Source organism: Tachyglossus aculeatus, unplaced genomic scaffold (assembly GCF_015852505.1).
Source record: "Tachyglossus aculeatus isolate mTacAcu1 unplaced genomic scaffold, mTacAcu1.pri scaffold_96_arrow_ctg1, whole genome shotgun sequence".
NCBI lineage: Eukaryota > Metazoa > Chordata > Mammalia > Monotremata > Tachyglossidae > Tachyglossus > Tachyglossus aculeatus.
The window spans coordinates 313,254-339,256 of NW_024045099.1; the positions used below are offsets into that span (position 1 = coordinate 313,254).

The window sequence follows — 26,003 nt, forward strand, 5'->3', positions numbered from 1 at the left end:
CTTTTGTATACACAAGTATACATTCATTCAACCGTATTTATTGAGCACTTGTGTGCAGAGCACTGTACAAAGCGTTTATAAGTGATGTACTTATGTTAGAGAAGCAGCGTGGCTCAATCGAAAAAGCACGGTTTTATGCCCGTGGGCCTTGGGAGTCGGAGGTCATGGGTTCAAATTCTGGCTCTGCCAGTTGTCATCTGTGTGACTTTGGGCAAGTCACTTAGCTTCTCTGTGCCTCAGTTACCTCATCTGTAAAATGGGGATTAAGACTGTGCGCCCCATGTGGGACAACCTGATCACCTTGTATCCACCCCAGCGCTTAAAACAGTGCTTTGCACATAGTAAGAGCTTAACAGATGCCATCATCATTATTATTACAAGTGATGTAGACACAAACCACCCATAGTTTTTCCTTGCCCTGTGATTTTTCTATCCTCTTTTCTACAGGTAGGCTGTAGATTAGGCATTTGTAGATTTTGTGGAAAGTGAGATATATAATATCTAAATGACTGACCAAATTTGGAACTCCATTTGGAGAAAAGCATGATTAATATTTTAGAGTATTTGAGTGCATGTCTCTCTATATGAAGAGTTTTTTTTATTCTTACTGATAGCTACTTACCCAAAATCACAACTGGAATTGAAAGCTTAATCTTGTCAATATGGGCTCCCTGAATTGTTACGTTATATTGCATGGCGGATAAGATAACTGGAAAGTGATTGGAAGCCTATTTTTCCTTGAGTAAAGTTCACTGGAGATAGTTTGGGAAGCCTGATGTTTTAGAGCAAAGTCACCAACGGGAGAGATTCTAGATATAAGGGACAAATTCATTAGATAATGAATCGATCTTCTATTTTGCACTGTCGATGAAGACATGGACAGGAAATTACGAATATCTTGTGAGGATCTGACTCTGGGCACCAAGAGTACTGAGGAGAACTTCATGGATCAAATCAAAATTATCAACAAGAAGTTGGCAAAATAACAATAATAATTGTGGTATGTGTTAAATGCTTACCATTTGCCAAGTGCTTGCCAAGCACTCTTTTAAGCGCTGGGATAGATACAAAGTAATTGGGTTGGACACAGTCCCTGACCCACATGGGGCTCACAGTCTCAATCCCCATTTTATAGATGAGGTAACTGAGGCTCAGAGAAGTGAAGTGACTAGCCCAAGGTCACACAGCAGATAATTGGCAGAGACATGCTGCTTCTCTATCAATTCAGTAGAATTGTTCCCATGTAAGGGTCAGAGATAAAAATGAACCATACTGGCTAATTATTAGAGAATAGGTCTGGGAGTCAGAAGGACCTTGGTTCTAATCCCAGCTATGTCACTTGTCTACTGTGTGACCTTGGGCAAGTCAACGAGAAGCAGCATGGCTTAATGGAAAGACCATGGGCTTGGGAGTCAGAGGTAATGGGTTCTAAACCCGGCTCTGCCACTTGTCAGCTGTGTGACTTTGGGCAAGTCATTCAACTTCTCTGTGCCTCAGTTATCTCATCTGTAAAATTGGGATTAAGACTGCCCCACGTGGGACAACCTGATTATCTTGTATCTACCCCAGTGCTTAGAACAGTGCTTGGCACATAGTAAGTGCTTAACAGATGCCATTGTTATTATTATTATTATTATTTAACCTCCCTGTGACTCAGTTACCTCATCTGTAAAATGGGGATTAAGACTGTCAACTCCATGTGGGACATGGACTTGTCCAACCTAATTAGAATGCATCTACCCTAGTGCTTAATAGAGGGCCTGGCACATAATAAGTCCTTAACAAATACCATAAAAAAACCCTAAAGAATCAGCTCTTTACCATTTTGCCTGGTGCTCTGGGCAGCTGGTTTCTAGCTGCTCGGTAATCATTCCAATATATCTTTTTTTTTTCAACTTATTTTCCCCCATGTAATCAATGCTGAAATGGTGAGGGACAATCACACTGCAGTGACGGGCTTCATATTTGTGGGATTGACTGATAACCCATCGCTTTGGACTGTCCTGTTGGGGTGCTATTCCTAACGATTTATGTCTTTACACCGATGGGAAACCTGGAGATGGTGTTATTAATCTGGATTGTTGCCCACCTCCACACACCCATGTACTTTTTTTCTCAGCAATTTGTTCATTCATTCATTCATTCATTCATTCAATGAGATTTATTGAGCGTTTACTGTGTGCAGAGCACTGTACTAAGCGCTTGGGAAGTACAAGTTGGCAACATATGGAGATGGTCCCTACCGAACAGCGGGCTCACAGTCTAGAAATGTCTTCTTAGACATTTGCTATTCCACTGTGACCCTGCCCAAAATGCTAACAGATCTTTTAGGAGAGAAGACAGTCTTTTTTTTTTTTTTGCTGGATGTGCAGCCCAGATGTATTTCTTTATAGCTCTGGAAGCTACTGAATGTTGCCTTCTGGCAGCCATGTCCTACGACTGCTTCGTGGCCATCTGTAATCCATTAATGTATCTAATTATAATGCATCCAAAAACGTGTGTCTCCTTGGTCACTCCTTGGTTACTACATAGGTGGCTTTCTTCATTCAGCCCTACATACAGATTTCAACTTTTTCATTTACCTTCTGAGGCTCTAATGAAATCAACCATTTCTTCTGCGACATTACTCTTCTGTTATGACTCTCTTGTTCGGATACCTCCCTTACCAAACTGCTGCTTTTCAACTTTGTCCTTTTCAGTGAGATCATCACAGTGATAGCCATCCTGACCTTCCACACTGCTATTCTCAGCACCACCCTCAGAATCAACTCTACCGCAGGCAAGTGCACGGCTTTCTCCACATGTGCAGCTCATTTGGCTGCCGTGAGCATTTACCACAAGACGAAACTCTTCAAGTACCTAAGGCCCAGCTCCAGTTACTCTCTGGAAACAGATAAAGTGATCGCTGTATTCTATACAGAGATTATCCCTATGCTGAACCCTCTGATCTACAGCCTGAGGAACCAGGATGTGCACATAGCTTTAAGAAATTTTTGGCGAAGAATTTACTGGCAGCTAAATTTTGTCATTAATAGGAGAACCTATTCTAGTGGTTATAGTGCTGGGATAAGGGACAGTGTGCCTGGATCACCTTGCATGATTCACTTTGCTCCTGTCCGACTCAATTTTCCCAGCTCTAAAATGGGAATTAGAGGACATTTACCATGATTTTTTTCCCATCCAGGATATCATTCACTCATTCATTCATTCAATCGTATTTATTGAGCGCTTACTGTGTGCAGAGCACTGTACTAAGCACTTGGGAAGTACAAGTTGGCAACATATGAAGACCTTCCCTACCCAACAAGGGGCTCACAGTCTAGAAGGGGGAGACAGACAACAGAACAAAACATGTGATCAGGTATCAATTCATCAGAATAAATAGAAGTAAAGCTAGATGCAAATCATTGACAAAATAAATAGAATAGTAAATATGTACAAGTAAAATACATAGAGTAATAAAGCTGTACAAACATATACTGGTGCTGTGGGGAGGGGAAGGAGGTAGGGCGGGGGGATGGGGAAGGTGAGAGGAAAAAGGGGCTCAGTCTGTGCAGGCCTCCTGGAGGAGGTGAGCAATCAGTAGGGCTTTGAAGGAAGAAAGAGAGCTAGCTTGGCAGATGTGCGGAGGGAGGGCATTCCAGGACAGGGGGAGGACGTGGGCCGGGGGTCAATGGCGGGACAGGCGAGAACGAGGCACAGTGAGAGGCTAGCAGCAGAGCAATGGAAGGTGCGGGCTGGGCTGTAGAAGGAGAGAAGGGAGGTACGGTAGGAGGGGGTAAGGTGATGGAGAGCCTTGAAGCCTAGAGTGAGGTGTTTTTGCTTGATGCATAGGTTGAATGGTAGCCACTGGAGATTTTTGATGAGGGGAGTAACATGCCCTGTGCGTTTCTGCACAGAGATGATCCGGGAAGCAACGTGAAGTATAGACTGAAGTGGGGAGAGACAGGGAGAGATGGGAGGATGGGAGATCAGAGAGGAGACTCATGCAGTAATCCAGTCAGAATAAGATGAGAGGTTGAACCAGCAGGGTAGCAGTTTGAATGGAGAAGAAAGGGTGGATCTTAGCGATGTTGCGGTGGTGAGACCGGCAGGTTTGGGTGACAGATTGGATGTGAAGGGTGAACGAGAGAGCAGAGTCGAGGATGACACCAAGGTTGTGGGCTTGTGAGACACGAAGGATGGTAGTGCCATCAACAGTGACGGGAAAGTCAGGGAGAGGGCAGGGTTTAAGAGGGATTTCAAATCTGAATCTCTCAGAATACAAACTGTGCCTTTAAGGCACAATTCGAAGCACGCAGCAGGTGCTCAATAAATATGATTAATTGATTGATAGATATTATTTCCTCCCATATTCATTTTAGTGTCTGTCTCTCCTCTACATTATAAACTCCTTGACGACATGGATCATATTTGCTACTCAATAGTACTCTCCTAAAGGTTTAGAGCAGTGCTCTGCATGCAGTAGGTGCTCAATAAATAGTACTGATTTATTGAATGCTTGCCTCTTTTTGTATCTTTCTATTAAAAATATAAATTAATGAAGAAATACTTTGCAAACCAATGCAAAAAATAACAACTACATAAAGTAAGCCTAACCCTGTATACCAAACTCATGAGTAACAGTTGCATAGGATGGATTAAAATAAGTTTTGGAGCTACATACTACTAGTATTGCCTCAGATTCTGTCTTAAAAACTACCATGCTAACTCAGAGATTTCACTATGCATTCTCTATTCCAGATCATTTATGAAAGCATAATAATGATAGTAATAATAATAATAATGCTAACAAACTTTGGTATTTGTTAGTTGCTTACTATGTACTAAGCAGTGCTACAGTATATATCAGTTAATCAGGTTGGATACAGTCCCTGTCCCACATGGGGCTCATAGTCTAAGTAGAAAAGAGATACCAGATTTATCAGATGAAACTGATAAATTGAACATGTCCTAACAATAATTCCTAGCAACTCTTCTCTGTCTAGGAAAATGATCGTTAGGAGCAGCATGACATAGTGGATAAAGTGTGGGCCTGGAAGTCAGAAGGTCATGGGTTCTTATCCCGGCTCTGCCACTTGTCTACTGTGTGATCTCGGGCAAATCACTTAAATCCTCTAAACCTCAGTTCCTCATCTGTAAAATGGGGATTGAGACTGTGAGCAACACGTGGGACAGGGACTGCATCCACCCCGATTTGCTTGTATCCACCCCAGCACTTACTAAAGTGTCTGCCATATAGTGAGCACTTAACAAATACCAGAATTATCATCACTATTATTTATCCCCCTATAACTTTTCCCCATCTTTACCAAGTTCCCCATTCATGACAGAATGTCCTCTCCAATCCTAGAATCACAATAGGTAATAAGATACATCGTTTTCTTCAAGCATGCAGGAGTGACTATATTAATGTATATATTGCCATGATAATCGGGGTCTAAAATGGCATCTTGAAGTGAATCTTCCAGAGCAAATAAATCCACCACTCAAAATATCTGAATGTTAAAGGATAATTCAAATCCAAATGCATTTTGAGGTGAGATTTCTTGAGATAATGTGGGTCTGGATGGACACATTCAGAAGAGTAGCCCTCAATCAATATAAATACTGAAGATTCCTTCCACACTGGACCAGTAATGTATACAGCTAGTTACTAGGACTATCTAGCCCAAAATATATCACATCATTTGTCCAAATGCATCAAGCAATTCTCCTCACTCAATTTAACTTTGCATGGGCTGACAATGATAAAAATAACTTATTATACAGCACTTACCATGTGCCAAGCACTGTACTAACCACTAAGATAAGATATTAGAAAATTAGGTTGAGCACTTGGGGCTCACAGTCTAAGTATCCTGGATATTTGTTTTATTTTGCCCTGGGACGTTTAAGTTACTGAGAGCAATCAATTCCCTAGTTCTCAAAGAGGAAAGTCCTTGAACGTTGATTATTTAAGGATTACAGATTAGGGTGCTGTCTAATTAGGATCAACATCCTTCTTCTGCTCCCAGGGAGCTGGCATTCCCTTTGTGATTCCACTGTACCCTGGGAACAGGGGGCAAGACTGAGATCCCTAGAGGGAAGCAGAAACAAATAAGATGCTCCAGCACCTTCAAGCAAGAACCAACTGAACGAGGAAAAACAACTTCTCCTCCTCAAGTCAGTCAGATTGCCAGGTTTCGTTTTGCATTTTTTTTAATATTCAGAACCAAACCAAATGCTTACTTGATGAGATAAGTTATCTAACTCACTTCAAGGAAAATATTTAGGGTTTGCTTCATTCAGGACAAAATGCTGCCATCATTATTGAAATACTTTTCCATTAATTGAGAGGTAATTCATATTTTTCAGAATTACAAATAAGTGGTGGGAAGATATGTTTTCTGTCTTTATGAGCTGACATGCTGCTGCTGCTGCCATTTTGTCTTCTGCTCCAGTACTTCCTTCTACAGGAATTTCCTTAAAGGTGAACACAGCTAAATTCTCCTTTAAAATAAACATTTAACATAAATGACAACAAATAATATCATCACAGTTACTTGCATGCTTGATACTAATATTTTACATTAATTATTAATGCTTTAGCAGCAGCGTGGATCAGAGCAAAGAGTATGGGCTTGGAAGTCAGAGGGCATGTATTTTAATCCCAGCTCCACCACCTATCTGCTGTGTGGCCTTGGACAAGTCACTTCACTTCTCTGGGCCTCAGTTACCTCATATGGAAAATGGGGATAAAGACTGTGAGCCCCACTTGGGACAACCTGATTACCTTGTATCTACCCCAGTGCTTAGAACAGTGCTCGGCACATAGTAAGTGCTTAACAAATACCATTATTATTAATACTTCATATTGTCTTCTTGTTCTAATTGACCTTAATATATGTTGTCTCTCCCAGTCTTTTTCTCTAATATTGACATTAGACCTTCATATTTTCACTCTTTACTTAATAATAATAATAATAATGGCATTTATTAAGCACTTACTATGTGCAAAGCACTGTTCTAAGTGCTGGGGAGGTTACAAGGTGATCTGGTTGTCTGAAGGGGGCTCAGAGTCTTAATCCCCATTTTACAGATGAGGTAACTGAGGCCCAGAGAAGTTAACTGACTTGCCCAAAGTCACACAGCTGACAAGTGGAGCTGGGACTTGAACCCATGACCTCTGACTCCAAAGCCCATGCTCTTTCCATAGAGCCACGCTGCTTCTCTTCTCTTCTTTTCTATTCTACTTCAGTCCTGATAGGATAATCTTATCTTCCTTTTGTGCAGAGTACTGTTCTAATCACTTGAAAGAGTACAACAGTGTTGGAAGACCCAATCCCTGTGGCTTATAGAATTGCTTTTCTGATTGTGGATTTTATTTGATCTATGAGTCTCACTGGGGTTTTATTGAGATGCTCCTAAAGTCACTTGGAAATCCTTGATTTTATTTGGGACTGAAATGATGCAAAGGCAAATCAAGATATCTATGATCAGGGTCAGCTCTAGGTCAGGGAGGTAGCATGGCTTAATGGCAAGAGCACAGGGCTGGGAATCAGGAAACCTGAGTTCTAATCCCAGCTCCACCACTTATCGGATGTGTGACAACAGTCTTAACTTTTTTTAATGGTATTTATTAAGCACTTACTATGTGCAAAGCACTGTTCTAAGCGCTGGGGAGGTTACAAGGTGATCAGGCTGTCCCACGGGGGGCTCACAGTCTTAATCCCCATTTTACAGATGAGGAAACTGAGGCCCAGAGAAGCTAAGTGACTTGCCCAAAGTGACACAGCTGACAGTTGGTGGAGCAGAGATTTGAACCCATGACCTCTGACTCCAAAGCCCGTGCTCTCTCCACTGAGCCACGCTGCTTCTCTTATCTTCTCTGTGTCTCCGTTTCCTCTTCTATAAAATGGGAATAAAATGCCTATTTTCCCTCCTCCTTTCATAGACTGTGAGCCCCATATGGAAAAGAGATTGTGTATGATCTGACTGTACTGTACCTACCGCGATGCTTACCACAGTGCTAGAACATAACTGTTTAATAAAAATAATAAGTATTTTTCTAGAGTGACTGCTGTGTGCACAGCATTGTACAAAGTGCTTGGGAGAGTTCAGTATAACAGATGATAGGCATGTTCCTTATCCACAAGCCCAAGATACGTATGGTTGAGGAAAGGTGGACAGAGGCCAGCACGAAAGCTATGTTTGGTTGATAATAATAACAATAATAACAATAATAATAATAATAATAATAATAATTGTGGTATGTGTTAAGTGCTTACAATGTTCCAAGAATTGTTTATTCTAAGCACTGGGGTAGATACAAGATTCTCAGGTTGGACACGGTCCCTGTCCTACATGTGGCTTATGGTCTAAATCCTCATTTTACAGATGAGGTAACTGAGGTATAGAGAAGTTAAGCAACTTGCCCAAGGTTATACGTAGACAAGTGGTGGAGCCAGGTATAGAACCCACATCCTCTGACTTCCAGGCCCATTCTCTTTCCACTAGGGCATGACAATAAAAAGGAACACTGTTCTTGGGGCTCACCTATCTCTGGCAAGCTTTTCTGGGCAGCCACTGCTGTCCCCTTTCTTGATGCCACCTATTTCTTTAAAGAGGTATGTGATCACTAACTTCACTTCCCTCCATCCCCCCAAGAATCTCTAAAGGGCAATTCTTGTCTGTATCCCAATGAGGAAACTGATTGCCAAAGTGGCTGGCCAGCACTCCACCTATACCAAACATCTGTGCTCTCCCCACATATTAGCACTAATGTTAGCTAAATGGACTGGCCTTTGCATGTGCTTTATATACACTCATCTAAGGATCTAATTTCTCTTGAGACCTGAGTTTGTCAGTCAGTCAACCATATTTATAGATGCTTACATTGTGCAGAGCACTGTACTAAGCACTTAGGATAGTACAATCTAATGATAAACCATCACAACCCCTACTCACAGTGAGCTTAGAATCTAGAGGGGGAGATCAATCAATCAATCAATCAATCAATCAATTGTATTTATTGAGTGCCTACTGTATGCAGAGCACTGTATTAAGCGCTTGGGAAGTACATGCTGGCAACATATAGAGACAGTCCCCACCCAACACTGGGCTCACAGTTTAAAAGGGGGAGAGAGAGAACAAAACCAAACATACTAACAAAATAAAATAAATAGAATAGATAGGTACAAGTGAAATAAATAAATAAATAGAGTAATAAATATGTACAAACATATATACATATATACAGGTGCTGTGGGGAAGGGAAGGAGGTAAGATGAGGAGGATGGAGAGGGGGACGAGGGGGAGAGGAAGGAAGGGGTTCAGTCTGGGAAGGCCTCCTGGAGGAGGTGAGCTCTCAGTAGGACCTTGAAGGGAGGAAGAGAGCTAGCTTGGCGGATGGGCAGAGGGAGGGCATTCCAGGCCCGAGGGATGACGTGGGCCGGGGGTCGATGGCGGGACAGGTGAGAACGAGGCACGATGAGGAGATTAGCGGCAGAGGAGCAGAGGGTGCGGGCTGGATTGTAGAAGGAGAGAAGGGAGGTGAGGTAGGAGGGGTCGAGGGGATGGAGAGCCTTGAAGCCGAGGGTGACGAGTTTCTGCCTGATGCGCAGATTGATCGGTAGCCACTGGAGATTTTTGAGGAGGGGAGTAACATGCCCAGAGCGTTTCTGTACAAAGACAATCCGGGCAGCATCGTGAAGTATGGATTGAAGTGGGGAGAGATACGAGGATGGGAGATCAGGGAGAAGGCTGATGCAGTAGTCCAGACAGGATAGGATGAGAGCTTGAACGAGCAAATGGAGATGGACGTTAATATAAGGGAATTAATAATCATAATGATGACATTTGTTAAGTGCTTAGTACAGTGCTCTGCACACAGTAAGAGCTCAATAAATACGATTGAATGAGTGCGCGAAGCACTGTTCTAAGCACTGGGGTAAATACAAGGTAATCAGGTTATCCCATGTGGGCCTCACAATCTTAATCCCCATTTTACAGATGAAGTAACTGAGGCACAGAGAAGTTTAGTGACTTGCCCGAAGTCACACAGCTGATAAGTGGCAAACCCAGGATTAGAACCCACAACCTCTGACTCCTAAGTCCGTGCTCTTTCCACTGAACGACGCTGCTTCTCAATTACAGAATTACAGATATGTACATAAGTGCTGTGGGGCTAGGAAGGGGGATGAATAAAGGGAATAGGGTGATGCAGAAGGTAGTGGGAGAAGAGGAAATGAGGGTTTAGTCAGGAAAGGCCTCGTGGAGGAGATGTGCCTTCAATAATAATAATAATGTTGGTATTTCTTATGCTCTTACTATGTGCCAAGCACTGTTCTAAGTGCTGGTGTAGATACAAGGTAATCAGGTTGTCCCTCGAAGGGCTGACAGTCTTAATCCCCATTTTACAGATGAGGTAACTGAGGCATAGAGAAGATAAATGACTTGCCCAAAGTCACACAGCAGGCAAGTGGCAGAGCCGGGATTAGAATCCACGACCTCTGACTCCCAAGCCCGGGCTCTTTCCACTGAGCCAAGCTGCTTCTCTAAGGATTTGAAGCAGGGGAGAGTCACTGTTGGACATGAGAAGGGAGTTGAATCTATGCTTCTTGGTGAATTCTCATCTAAGAACTCACACAAGCATGTTCATTCTGTTATGAACTTTGGATTTATTCAATGCCAAGGTCATTACTTAGAGTCTTGATTATCTGATGTGTTGAGGTTTTTCACCAAGAAAGTTTCTGTTTATTTTGAGAACCACGTATTAGGCGTATGACGTAACTGCCCTAATCAAAGTAGAAAGGAAATGCTCTCTTTTGAATAAATTTAAACAGCCCACAAAATTATAAAAAATATTCTGTACTTATTTTTAAGTTTGCTTCCCCCGGTAGGATGTAAGCTTTTTGTGGGCAAGGAACATTTCACTTTTATTGTCTGTACTTCCCAAGCATTTAGTACACTGAACCACACCAAATGGGTACTCAATGAATGCTACCACTGATACTTGTTGACCGCAGGTCCCTAATCTTTTCCACATCGTATACCAGAGTGGGGATAGCTCTTCATTAGTTTTTTCTATACTTGTTTTATGTTAACAGTAACCTGCTAAAGAACTGGGAAAATTAAAAGGTGTGGAACCTCAAACTGTTCGAGATCCAAGAAGGACTATTCAATCATTCAGTCGTATTTATTGAGTACTTCCTTTGTGCAAAGCACTGTACTAAACACTTGGGAGAGTTCAATACAAAAAACAAACACACACATTCCCTGTCCACAATGAGCTCACAGTCAAGGGACTAGAATAACTTTTCTTTAAGGTGAAAAAAAATATTAATTGCAGGTGCTCTATAGAAATGCCTTTTACCTCTCCTTCCTGAATGAATGTGAGCTAAAACGTGAAGGATAATACTTAGACTGCTCTGTTTTCTCCAGCTACAGATACCCACCCTGGGAATCATGACTGAGGGAAATCATTCCCAGCTGAGTGAGTTCATTCTCACCGGGCTCACAAACCTTCCAGAGCTGCAGATCCCTCTCTTCGTCGTGTTTCTGCTTATCTATTGTACCACAGTCGTGGGGAACCTGGGCCTCATCTTCCTGACCAGGACTGATTCTCGACTTCAAACTCCCATGTACTTTTTTCTTGGCCACTTGGCTTTGGTTGATGTTGGTCATTCCACAGCTGTGGGCCCCCAATTCCTTGTCAATTTGCTGGAGGAGAGAAAATCTATTTCCTTCTACCTCTGTGCCATGCAATTTTGTTGTTTCATTACTTTTATCATTACCGAAATTTTCCTCCTGTCTGCGATGGCTTACGACCGCTATGTAGCAATCTGCAATCCTCTGCTCTACAAGGTCATCGTCTCGGAGAAAGTTTGCACTCTTTTGTTTGCCATTTCCTACATCTATAGCTTGGCCGTCGCCCTGTTCTTGGTTGTCTTCACATTTCGGTTGTCCTTCTGTGGCGATAATGTCATCGATCATTTCTACTGTGATATCCTACCTATCCTGGCGTTGTCCTGTTCTGACACTCATGTCATAGAGTATTTCATTTTGGGGGATTCTACTTTCCTTTTGATTTTCTCCCTCCTGGTTGTCCTGATCTCCTACATCTTCATCATCTCTACCATCCTAAAGATCCGTTCTGCCCAAGGCAGACACAAAGTCTTCTCTACTTGTGGTTCCCACCTAGTGGGGGTGACTCTTTTCTACGGGACTCTGATTTTTATGTACACGCAGCCACCAGCTAGTCATTCATTCGTAACAGATTAAATTGTCTCCGTGTTTTACACCCAGGTGCTTCCTATGCTGAACCCCATGATCTACAGTCTGAGAAACCGGGAGGTGAAGAAGGCCCTGGAAAGAACTCTCACTGCTTGTTGCCTACATTTCAAACTCTTGAAATCCTAAAGTCTGCTCAATAAAAACACTTTAATAATAAGACCAGAATACTGTTGAAGACATCTCTGGACTGTTTCCTTTTAATATAAAGATCAGATAATGAAGCTGGGGAATTAGAAAAGGACCATGATCAGAAATTTGCACCACATCAAAAGGAGTTTTCAGTCATTTTCAAATGTTCCAGTCAATTAGATATTTGACATGAAAATAAAGCTTCGTTATCTCATCCTGGGCACTAGTCAAGCACGAAGCAGAATATTTAAATCTGCTCTGAATTTCTGCCTTCTGCCCAGACATATTTCCCTCAGTTTGAGGTACAATGGAGTGACAGAAGTCTGCCCAATTTCCTAACACTGTTAGGAAAAGGTAGGAATAAGCATAGCTTTGTGGAAAGAGCACAGGAATGGGAGTTACGAGACCTAGGCTCTAGTCCCAGCTCCACTCCTTACCTGTTATTTAACCTTGGGCAAGTCACTTTACTTCTTTATGCCTCAGTTTCCTCATCTGTAACATAGGGATAAAATAGGGATTAAATACTTGTTTTCCTTCCCCCTTAGACTGTGAGCTCCAGGTGAGAAGGGACTGTGTACAATCTGATTTTTCTGTATCTGCCCCAGGGCTTGACTCATAATAAATTCTTAATAAAGATCACCATTATCAGTAACCCCAGTGCAGTTTCCTTGGGAAAAGTCATCTTGCTCCTGTGACTTATGAATTGACCAATGTCTCTTACCCTACAGGCAGGGCAGTCTGGGATACTTCTGGAAGCCAACATCTACATTGGCTCCAACGTCTGGGACAATTGCACTATGTTATCCGTCCTTAAATTAATCCATTTGTATGTCCATTTAGGGTAGGTGGGTAGACCAGCATGAGAAGCAGCATGGCCTAGTGGAAAGAAGACAGGTCTGGAATCAAAAGGCCCCGAGTTCTGCCACTTGTCTGCTGTGTGACCTTGACCAAGTCACTTCACTTCTCTAGGCTTCAGTTGCCTCATCTGTAAAATGGGGATAAATTCTACTCCTTCCTACTTAGACTATGAGCTCTCTGTGGGACCTGATTATCTTGCATCTACTTCAGCACTTATTACAGTGTTTAGCATATAGTATATGCTTAGCAAGCATCATGATGATGATGATGATGATGATGATGATGATGATGATGATGATGATGATGATTGGACCAGAAATTCAGGGCTGCGAAAAAAAATTCTGGTCAAATACAGCACAGGTGAATTGACTTGAAATTTTTCCAATGGTGGGAAAAAAAGAGAAACAGACAAAAACATTAATATTAAAATATTTTAAACCAAATCACAATGGAGTATATCAATCAATCAATCAATCGTATTTATTGAGCGCTTACTGTGTGCAGAACACTGTACTAAGCGCTTGGCACTGTACTAATATATAAATATATATAATATAGGAACTAGTCAAGGCATTAGAATTTTCCTAGGAAGTTTTATGTTCAAAATGTTTGCTTATGAATTGTAATAAAATTTGTCAACCAGGAACACTGAAACAAGAAGAGTTTGTGATATTTGATATACCTACTTAACATTCACTAATCCCAAGCAATAATAGGCTTTGAAAGACACCACATTAAACGTTGGAAATGAAATTCAATTTCTATAAGATGAAATTCAAATGAAATTCAATTGAATTACTTTTCAGAATCTCAAAGCAAGTGAACAAGATTGGATCTTAATGACAACTCCTTATAAAATTAAGCACCCTGAATTTGCTTATATCCCCTACATGGAAAAGATAAGAGAGAATTTTGATAGAGTTGCTGTTACTAAAAATGACTTTAAAATGCTGAGTATAGAAAAGAGCAACTTTCCAATAACTAGCAATTCAGAAAGGATTTTCTAATAAGAAATAATTCTCTTAAAATCATAGTAACAAAATTTTCAGCAGTAGAAAATTCTTACTAAATGAAAACTGTCTTTCTCTCTTAGAGTGTGAGTTCCACATGGGGCAGAAACTTTATCTGAAGTGATTACCTTTTGAGAAGAGTGGTTGACACATATTAAGGGTTTAATAGACAGTTTTATTGTCAAGTCATAATCAACTCTTTCAATTGCATAAGGGGCTGTGGAGTATGTGAGGGGGTGGGGGTGGGGGTATATGGGGCAGCTAAAGAAGCAGCAGGACCTAATGGATAAAGTACAGGCCTAGGAGTCAGAAGGCCCTGGGCTCTAATTGGATTAGATTGGATCTTTTCTGTCCCTCAGTTACCTTATCTGTAAACTGGGAATTAAGGCTATGATCCCCATATGGGTTAGGGACTGTGTCTAACCTGATTACCTTTTATCTACCACAGTGCGTAGGACAGTGATTGTCACATAGTAAGAGCTTGATACCATAATTATTATCATTATTTTTACCCAGTCTACCTTCCACAGATGCAGTGTACTACATATGGCCTCAGAACCTTTGCAAAACCCCAAGCATGCAGCATAAAGAAGAGGTCCACTTGGGTTGAGGCAGGAGTAGGAAGGGGTGCCCTGCTGCAGTAATCTTTCATCACCTTCTTTGGTTTTATTCTTTCCTACCTGTGGTGACATTTCATTTTGAAAGCTGTTTAAAGCCCTTTCAGGGAAGGCAGCCTGTGGTACTCTATGGTATTCACCCAAATGCTTAATACAGTGCCCTATGCACACTAAGCACTCGTTAAATACTACTGATTGATTTTTACCACATAATCAATCAATCAATGGTATTTATTGAGCATTTACTATTTGCAGGGCACAAGATAAATTAGCAGTCATATTCCCTCCCAATTATGAGCTTACAATACAGAGAAGAGCTTGCAATTCCTCAGTTTCCACTTTCAAATGTCTTTGTGACTCTTGGCCCACTGGGATATGCTATTTAAAATCCTTATTAAGGTATGCTTCTGGGTTATGCACTGTTTACTTTACACATTCTCTGATGAGTCTTTCAGGAACCATATTCCAAGCAGAATATATTTCAATATATAGTTTATCCCGTGTAATCTGCATTTTTATCAGGAGTATTTGAAAGAAGAAGAAACTGGTTTGCTCATTTTTCCATAATGTAACCTATGCTTTGAAGTAATGGTTAAAAACCGACTGCCTTCCTAAAGGAATTGCCCTCTAAATTATCCAGATAAGAGTGAAAGAGTTAAAGAAGTATGGGGAAGGACTTCTGCTAGGGACTGATGATTTTGGAGATTTCATAACTTCCAGTACTGAGGTATGTTAGGCTTTACTGAATTTGTGTGATTTCCTGGTAATTAATATCCATAATGATATAATTGAGATGGCACAATATCTGGCTTCTGCCTTAAATAGTTAAGCTACAAAGGAGGGTGTTATGTGTAAACAAGAATTATTTCATCATCCGCAACAGAGAAAGTAACTAGCTTGAATCAATCAATCAATCAATGGCATTTATTGAGCCCTTACTATGTGCTGAGCACTGTACTAAACACTGGAAGAGTACAATAAAACAGAGTTGGCAGACACATTCTCTGACCACATCGAGCTTACCGTCTAGAGATTTATAGTCATGCTAGCAAAATATGGCAGTGATTACAAAAATGACAAATGACAAAAATTTAAACATTTTTTGGTCAATGTGCCAACCAGAGCTTATAACAGTGCTTGCGCATAGTAAGTGCTTAACAAATACCATAATGTTAATAATAATAATAACTATGAGGCTACCTGACAATTCCTCACTTTTATTTCAATCATACTTATTGAGTGCTTACTGTGTGCAGAGCACTGTACTAAGTGCCTGGCAGAGTACAATACAATAAACAGACACATTCCCTGCCCCCAATGAGTTTACACATTCCTCCTCTGAAAATGACCCTAACTACAAATTCTGCGACTTGCCAAGAAAAGTGAGGAGTCTACTATCCACAAGAAAAGGTGACATTCTTGCGAGCATTCTTGTCGTGAGATTTCAGTCTTCTTATACCAGATTGATAGAATAAGGATTTATAAGGATCTCAACCTTTCCTTTGCATAAGGATAAGCCAAAACCCTAGCAAAGGGGGCCATTCAGGAGAAAAGCTTAAGCAGTCCTCTTCAGATGTTGCTTGTGGGAAAGGGCATGGCCTCGTGGATAGAGCATTGACCTGGGAATCAGAAATGAATTCAATTCAATTCAATCATATTTATTGAGCGCATACTGTGTGCAGAGCACTGTACCAGAGCACTTTACTTTCTCTGTTGCAGTTGACGAAACAACTCTTGTTTATACAGAAGGACCTGAGTGCTAATCTCAGCTCTGCCACTTGTCTGCTGCGTGACCTTGTGCAAGTCATTTAAGTTCTCTGTGTCTCAGTTACCTCATCTGTAAAATGGGGATTAAGACTGTGAGCCCCATGTGAGACAGGGACTGTGTCCAACTTGATTAGTGTATACCTACCCCAGTGCTTCAAACAGTGCTTGAAACATAGTAAGTGCTTAACAAATACTATCATTATTATTATTGTTAATAAGCCAGGAAAATCTTACTTGGTTCTCAAATCATAGTAGTAGCCATTGCAGTAATATTTACTGAGTGCCCACTGGATGCAATGTCCTCTCCTAAGCGCCTAGGAAATGAAAAACAGAAAAGTGACAGATTCCCTACTCAACTGTTCACACTCCAATGGAAGAGATACAGAAGAATATTTATAAATAGGTTAATCAAAGGAAGGAATTAAATTATGATTACAATTTCCTGTGCACAGAGCTACAAATCCAGTAGCTACACATCCAGTCCTCTTTCATTGGTGATGATTTTTAAAAGGTGGTTTCTGTCTAGTATTTTGGGGAACTTCAAAATCATCCTCATCCCTGCTCACGTCCACTACTGACTCCACAAATATTTCCCATGAAAAGCTTACTTGAAAACTGAAGAGAAAAAGACCCAACATGAAAAACAATGTTGAGCCTGATAACCCTCTGTGCCTAAGGGGAAAATGGGGTGGCTTGAGACTGCAAAAGGAGATTCCTATAGATGTGAATAAAAGGCAATAATGGATTTTTCCACCTTACCCAGCTTGGGGAGTTACCCCAAGAATTCCTACATCTCTCACATGGAGTGTCAGAGGAGAAACTATGTGTATTACTAACAATTCGATGTCGGGCTCATTTTCCAGTGAGCTGGCTCCCTGAGATTTAAGAGCCATCTTGGAAGGAAGTGGAGCAGCAGACTGTGCAAGCCATTTTGCCCAGGGATGATTCTCCAATTGTAGCAGGCACTCTCCTGCTTCAAACGGAGGTTAGAGGAGGGGTCTGTAGCAGGAACATACCTGCTTCAGATGGAGGCTAGAGGAGGAGGTGAGGGGGTATGAGTGACTTTCCACTCGGGGCTTATGGCTGTAGTTCAGTGCCTTGGCAGGCTCAAGAACTCTTCAGTAATAAGCCTTTCATCTTCACAGTTCCTCTGGTGAAATTTGTTTATACTTCTCTCCAAGGTAAATGGTTTCTTTTCCATCCACAAAATGAAGTCTTGACATAATTTCCCAGGAGAAGGAGTTCATCTCATTATAAAGTTGCCGGAGTTTCTGAAGAATATTTGGGAACTAATGAAATCCCTATCCTTAGCAAGGCTGCACCAACCAACGGACACAAACTACTTTGTGCTAACCTGTAAATGAGAAGAAAACATTTACCTGTTCAAGTAAGTTTCGACGAGTTCACTCTCGCACTTGGAAGATTACTAATGACCTGAAGATAATCAATATCCCTAATTTTCTGGATCAGAAGGTCTGTTACTTCTTCTAAAATTCTTTATTCCGTCCTCGCCAAGTCCCTAAACAGTACATCACACCAAATGATCACTCAATGAATAATAATAATAATAATAGTAATAGTAATAATAATAATAGCATTTGTTCAGTGCTTACTATGTACGAAACACTGTTCTAAATCCTGGGGGATACAAAGTGATCAGGTTGTCCCACGTGGGGCTCACAGTCTTAATCCCCATTTTACAGATGAGGTAACTCATGAGGTAACAGAGAAGTTAAGTGACTTGTCCAAAGTCACACAGCAGACTAGTGGTGGAGCCAGGATTAGAACCCATGGCCTCTGACTCTCAAGCCCGTGCTCTTTCCACTGAGCCACACTACTTCTCTGTATCAATAAATGGTACTACTGCTTCTACTATTACTACAAGTAGATGCTTTGGTGGTTGACTGTCTACAAATATATTGGGAGGGGGAAGTTTACTTTAAACTAAATGTTATTTTGTTATGTTGTTCTAAATGTTATTCCGTTGGCCTGAGAGAATCACACACCTCCTAACTCTTGCTTCGTTAATAAAATACCACCTCTTGGGTTAAGGTCTGGGAAATCTGGAGGATCTCATGGGGCAAGGTAACTATTCTGGAGCAATGGAGTTCATTCTGGCGGGTCTCACAGATAGCATACAGATGAGGGTCATCCTTTTTGTGCTTTTTCTATTGATCTATGCACTCAGTGTCATGGGGAATCTAGGACTGAGTGGATTAATTGGGCTCAGCCCTCGACTTCACACTCCTATGTACTTTTTCCTAAGCCATTTAGCCTTTGTTGACTTCTGTTATACCTCCTCCATCACTCTCAGCATGCTGGTCGATTTGGTTGTAGAGTTGAAAAACATTTCCTTCTTAGCCTGTGCTATTCAGGTATGTTGCTTCATCACTTTTATAGGTGTATAACTTTTTCTGCTGGCATGGGTGGCATATGACCGTTATGTGGCATTCTGCCAACCTCTTCTTTATATGACTGTGGTGTCTTGGAAACTGTGCACCCAACTGGTAGCTGGTACTTACCTGTACTGATTTTTGGTTGGATTTTTTCACACATTTCTGACATATCATTTCTCCTACTGTGACTCCAATGTCATTAATCATTTCTATTGTGATGAGATCCCCTTGTTAGCATTGTCTTGCTCTGACACCCACATCAAAGAGAAGCTGATTTTTACATTTGCTTGTTTTAATACGCTTGGCTCGCTTCTGATTGTCCTCATCTCTTACATTTTTATTCTCTCGGCCATCGTAAGGATCCACTCTTCTGAAGGGAGACATAAAGCCTTTTCATTCATTCATTCATTCATTCATTCAATCATATTTATTGAGCGCTTACCGTATGCAGAGCAGTACCATCAAGTAAGTGCTTGAGAAGTACCATCTGCACCTCCCATTTAACATCTGTTGCCATATTTTATGGGACCATCATCTTCATGTATTTACAGCCCAAATCAAATCATTCACTGGACACTGATAAAATTGCTTCCATGTTCTACACCACTGTGATCCATGCTAATCCCTTGATCTATAGCTTGAGAAATCAGGAGGTAAAAGGTGCCTTAAAGAAGAAAATAGGAATAATAAGTTGTATGACACTACGAGTGCAATTCACTAAATAAGAAGTGTTGCCTAATGGAAAGAGCTTGTGCCTGTAAGTCAGCAAACCCAGGTTCTAATGTCAGCTCGACCCCCTGTCTGCTCTTTGGCCTTTGGCAAGTCACTTAATTTCTCTATGCCTCAGTCACCTCATCCATAAAATGGGTATTAAATCCTCCTCCTTCCTGTGTGAAACTTGGAGCCCCATGTGTGACAGGAGCTGTGTCCAAACCAATAACCTTGTATCTAGCTTATTGCTTAGTGCAGTGCCTGCAACATAGTGAGAGCTATGTTCCATTGTTCCTGCTCTGTCCCAGCGGGGTCATTGCAGCCAAAAGTACCACCTGGGCAGGAAGTAAGAGAAGGCGGGTTCGGGCACTCGGTCCTGGGTGTTAGGTAATGGAGAGAGTGAATGTCGACAACAAGATGATTGGGGATCTCAGACTTGCTGTGTGGCCAGCTCCGAGTGGGTGGTGGGGCTGATTTGATGGACTCGATGTGTTTTTAGACTGTGAGCCCACTGTTGGGTAGGGACTGTCTCTATATGTCGCCAACTTGTACTCCCCAAGCGCTTAGTACAGTGCTCTGCACACAGTAAGCACTCAATTAATACGATTGATTGATTAACAAAGTATCATAAACAATAAAGACTAAGGTGACCTTTTGTACCATGGCAGATGGGATGGTCACAAATTTTTGAGTCCTGGTCTCCTGAGCCCAAAGTGATAGTATGGACTACTTGTTTCATCTCTCTCAGCTCAAAGTCAGGAGAGGGGGCATGAAAACAACATCATTGGAGACAGCAATAGTAGCAGGTAAGTAAAGAAGAGATAGCCAATACTACTCACCCACTTCGTCTCCTCCTTCTTACCTTTCCTCTTTCCTTTCATTGTCATTGCATTGCCTTACTCTTCCTTTCCTGTTCCTGCCATGGCTGCCCCAAACAATCAATCAATCAATTGGACTTATTGGGCACTTACTGTGTGTAGAGCATTGTGCTAGGCACTTGGGAGAGTGCAATATAACAATATAATAAACACTTTATATGTGCCCCAAGCACATCTATCATGACCAAATCTGCCGGCTGTTTCCTAGAGGTTTCTTGAACTGCCTTTTCTGTGTGCAAGGCAGCCATGCCAGGGACCTAGAGGGAGCAAGCAGCCCCAGCAACTATCGCCATGACAGATGGGGCAATGGAAATGGAAGACGGCTGATGACAGTAATGGAAGAAGGTTGATGTCAACTATTGAAGAGTGTCTAGATGAGAGTTGGTGACTGTCTATCACTATGTGTGCCTTTATAGGCAACTTTGTGTATGTGTGTGACTTTGCCAGTAGCCACTGCACTGTCTTTCTCTGTCCCCAGTTCTTTCTCAATGACTGTTCCCAAGTGTTTTTATCTATTCCTGTCTCATTTTATTTCTTACTGCCTAACTTTAATGTATTCCAGTGACTGTCTCCTCATCTGGACTTTAAGATCCTTGAGAAATGGATGATGTCTACTAATTCTATTCTACTCTTCCTTGTGCTGAGAAAAGTACTTTGCACATAATAGGCACTCAATAAATACTTGGATTGATTAATAATAATGATGGTATTTGTTAAGCGCTTAGTATGTGCACAACACTGTTCTAAGCGCTGGAGGGATACAGGGTGATCAAGTTGTCCCACATGGGGCTCACAATCTTAATCCCCATTTTACAGATTAGGTAACTGAGGCACAGAGAATTTAAATGACTTGCCCAAAGTCACACAACCAATAAGTGGCATAGCTGGGATTAGAACTCGTGACCTCTGACTCCAAAGCCCGAGCTCTTTCCACTGAGCCACACTTCTTCTCAGATTAATAGATTTACTCTGTTTCTTTATCCACCTCTATTTCTCTGCCTTCCTCAATCTCTCTATTAATTGGTTGATGGATTGAGTCTCTCTTCTGTTCTGATTCTTTCTGTCTTTATAATAATAATAACAATAATCATAATGAAGGTATTTGTTAAGTGCTTAGTATGTGCTAGACACTATACTAAGCACTGGGGTGGATACAAGCAAATTGTGTTGGACCCGTCCCTGTCCCACATGGGGTATTTATGTCTTGTAGTTTCTTGACCTCTCCCCGAGAAGCCCTATTCTTTATCCAGCTTTGATCTCCATAAATATTCACATTAAGACCTGTAACAAATCAGTATTGCTTCCAATTTGTTTCAAATTTACAAATGCTTTAGGTTTTGTAGCAAATAGATTGTAAACTCCCAACAGATTTTGAAAGCTATAAGGCAGTGACCCCCCTCATTTCATTTAGACTCCTTACACCATATCATTCACTCGTTCATTCTTTCAATCGTATTTACTGAGCGCTTACTGTGTGCGGAGCACTGTGCTAAGCACTTGGGAAGTACAAGTCGGCAAGATATAGAGATGGTCCCTACCATTTTAATTCCTAGCAGGGAAGCAACTAAATTCGACCACATTTATTGAGCACTTACCGTGTGCAGAGCACTGTCTTTTGGAAGGAATACTATGTGTGAATGAGCCTTTGATAAATGTGTTTTCTAGGAAAAAAAATAGGTGTGTAGCAGCAATTATTGATTAAATGTTCTGCTGATAGTTAATGCACCTTCCTAACTCCCAAAAACAGAATTATTAGGCCACAAAATTAGTCTTTATCCCACCAAATCTTTGTCCTACCCAAACTGCTCTATCCTCTAGGATAACCTCGACTCCCTCTCCTCTCTAATATTTTCTTTCTATTGTTCACTAAATCACTAGGTTAAGCACAGGCAAATCTCTGCTGCAAGTTCTTTCAAGAGTTTGCTACTAAAAATTATCCCTAAAACAAAGGAAATCAATTGATAAGGAGAGGTAAGGGTGCTTTCTTTTAGGTTCCCTGGCTTATTTTCTGCATATCAGGTATCCTAGTGCCATTTTTCTTTTTTTTAAGACCCTGATCACATATTTATGTTTTTTCCTATCAACACTCAAATAATTTCCCAAGGCTTATTTGCAGATGCAGCAGACTGTAACACCATCTTTGACAACTCACCAGTGTTTCCCTGTAAAAGCAGTCACTTGGGGAATAAAGTCAAAGTTTGTAAATCAATAAATGTGTTAATTGCACAACACATAACTAAGTATGAAAATCCATTCCCAGGGGAATTATTAAAAGTGGCTCAGGATTGTAGTCCCTTTTGTGTACATAGAAAGTTATTTTTTAAAGATAGTTGAAGTCAGTTATTCCATACAGTTTCTAATGAACAATTAGTATGTTGCCAAACACTTTTATCATTTATGGACTTGAAGATCATCATCATCAATCGTATTTACTGAGCGCTTACTATGTGCAGAGCACTGTACTAAGTGCTTGGGAAGTACAAATTGGCAACATATAGAGACAGTCCCTACCGAACAGTGGGCTCACAGTCTAAAAGGGGGAGACAGAGAACAAAACCAAACATACTAACAAAATAAAACAAATAGAATAGCTATGTACAAGTAAAATAAATAAATAAATAGAGTAATAAATCTGTACAAACATATATACATATATACAGGTGCTGTGGGGAAGGGAAGGAGGTAAAATGGGGAGATGGAGAGGGGGACGAGGGGGAGAGGAAGGAAGGGGCTCAGTCTGGGAAGGCCTCCTGGAGGAGGTGAGCTCTCAGCAGGGCCTTGAAGGGAGGAAGAGTGCTAGCTCGGCGGATGGGCAGAGGGAGGACATTCCGGGCCCGGAGGATGATGTGGGCCGGGGGTCGATGGCGGGACAGGCGAGAACGAGGTACAGTGAGGAGATTAGTGGCAGAGGAGTGAAGGGTGTGGGCTGGGCTGTAGAAGGAGAGAAGGGAGGTGAGGTAGGAGGGGGCGAGGTGATGGAGAGCCTTGAAGCCCAGGGTGAGGAGTTTCTGCCTGATGCGCAGATTGATTGGTAGCCACTGGAGATTTTTGAGGAGGGGAGTAATATGCCCAGAGCGTTTCTGGACAAAGATAATCTGGGCAGCAGCATGAAGTATGCATTAAAGTGGAGAGAGACACGAGGATGGGAGATCAGAGAGAAGGCTGATGCAGTAGTCCAGACGGGATAGGATGAGAGCTTGAACGAGCAGGGTAGCAGTTTGGATGGAGAGGAAAGGGTGGATCTTGGCAATGTTTCGGAGCTGAGACCGGCAGGTTTTGGTGACGGCTTGGATGTGAGGGGTGAATGAGAGAGCGGAGTCGAGGATGACACCAAGGTTGCGCGCTTGTGAGACGGGAAGGATGGTAGTGCCGTCAACAGAGATGGGAAAGTCAGGGAGAGGACAAGGTTTGAGAGGGAAGACAAGGAGTTCAGTCTTGGACATGTTGAGCTTTAGGTGGCGTGCAGACATCCAGATGGAGATGTCCTGAAGGCAGGAGGAGATGCGAGCCTGGAGAGAGGGGGAGAGAGCAGGGGCAGAGATGTAGATCTGGGTGTCATCAGCGTAGAGATGATAGTTGAAGCCGTGGGAGCGAATGAGGTCACCAAGCGTAGGGAGCGGGGGAAGGCGATGAGACAGGCAGTATGTGCACACAAACCGTACCCAACGGCTCAAGGCCAAACAGACTCAACAACAGGAGATAAAGAGACCAGGGCAAGAAAAACAAGCTTGCACCTGCAAGGCTCGGAGGCAACCTCAAGGCCATATCTGCAGCCAGCGATGGTTGGCAATGGGTGGCTGGGGGCGAGCCAGAGCAAACCCTTCGTGACTGGACAGAGCTGTTGTTAGGCTAGTGGCTGGAGGGCGGTCGAACGCCTCGATACGCCATCCCCCGAGAAAACCCTGCCCCCGGGCAATGGGGGGTATAAGAGACGAACAAGACAAAGGGGGGGCACGCATGCGCGCGCTCTCTCCCTCTCTCTCTCTCGCTCTCTCTCTCTCTCGCTCTCTCTCTCTTTCAACCATGTAACCGCTGATAGCAAATAAATGGCAAGCTTTGAACCTCTGGCTGACTCTTCCTGGTATGAACGCGCGGGCCGCGTCCGGAGACGTCCGAAGACCCGGAAAGGGTAAGAAGCCGAGCGTTGTCCCCGAAACCAGGGGGAGCAACGACCAAGGGAGTGCGTGTAGATCGAGAATAGAAGGGGACCATGCACTGAACCTTGGGGAACTCCCACAGTAAGAGGATGGGAGGGGGAGGAGGAGCCTGCAAAAGAGACTGAGAAAGAACGACCGGAGAGATAGGAGGAGAACCAGGAGAGGATGGAGTCTGTGAAGCCAAGGTCAGATAGCGTGTTGAGGAGAAGGGGGTGGTCTACAGTGTCAAAGGCAGCTGAGAGGTCGAGGAGGATTAGAACAGAGTATGAGCGGTTGTATTTGGCAAGCAGGAGGTCATTGGTGACCTTTGAGAGGGCAGTTTCCGTGGAATGTAGGGGACGGAAGCCAGACTGGAGGGGGTCGAGAAGAGAGTTGGTGTTGAGGAATTCTAGGCAGCACGTGTAGACAACTCGTTCAAGGAGTTTGGAAAGGAATGGTAGGAGGGATATGGGGCGATAACTAGAAGGTGAGGTGGGGTCAAGAGAGGGTTTTTTTAGGATGGGAGAGACATGGGCATGTTTGAAGGCAGAGGGGAAGGAACCAGTGGAGAGTGAGCTGTTGAAGATGGAAGTTAAGGAGGGGAGAAGGGATGGAGCAAGAGATTTCATGAGATGAGAGGGAATGGGGTCAGAAGCACAGGTGGCCGGAGTAGCACTTGAGAGGAGGGAGGAGAGCTCCTCTAAGGATACTGCTGGGAAGGATGGGAGAGTAGCAGAGAGTGTTGAGAGCCGGGGGGTTGGAGAAGGGGGGGAAGAGACTTTGGGGACGTCGGACCTGATGGATTTAATTGTGTTAATGAAGTAGGAGGCCAGATCGTTGGGGGTGAGAGAAGGAGGAGGGGGAGGAACCGGGGGCCTGAGGAGGGAGTTGAATGTACGGAAGAGCTGGCGGGGGTGATGGGCATGGGTGTCAATAAAGGAGGAGAAATAGTTTTGTCTGGCAGAAGAGAGGGCTGAGTTAAGGCAGGAAAGGATAAACTTGAAGTGAACGAAGTTGGCATGGTGTTTAGACTTTCACCAGCAGCGTTCCGCAGCTCGAGCATAAGAGCGAAGGAGGCAGACAGTGGCAGTGATCCAGGGCTGTGGGACAGGCTGCATATTGACGGTCAGGCAATTAATTTATCAATAATATATTCCAATTTCAGCCGTTTGTTATAGACCTGTTATACGTTACAAGACAAAGTGATGATTAAGCCCTCAAACTA

At 42.5% G+C, this 26,003-nt stretch overlaps 2 pseudogenes; both read left to right on the forward strand.

The window, feature by feature from the left end:
- Positions 1-11,448: 11,448 nt before the first annotated feature.
- On the forward strand, positions 11,449-12,402 carry LOC119924331 (annotated as a pseudogene).
- A 6,330-nt stretch (positions 12,403-18,732) lies between these two features.
- On the forward strand, positions 18,733-19,778 carry LOC119924321 (annotated as a pseudogene).
- The last annotated feature ends 6,225 nt before the right edge of the window (positions 19,779-26,003 follow it).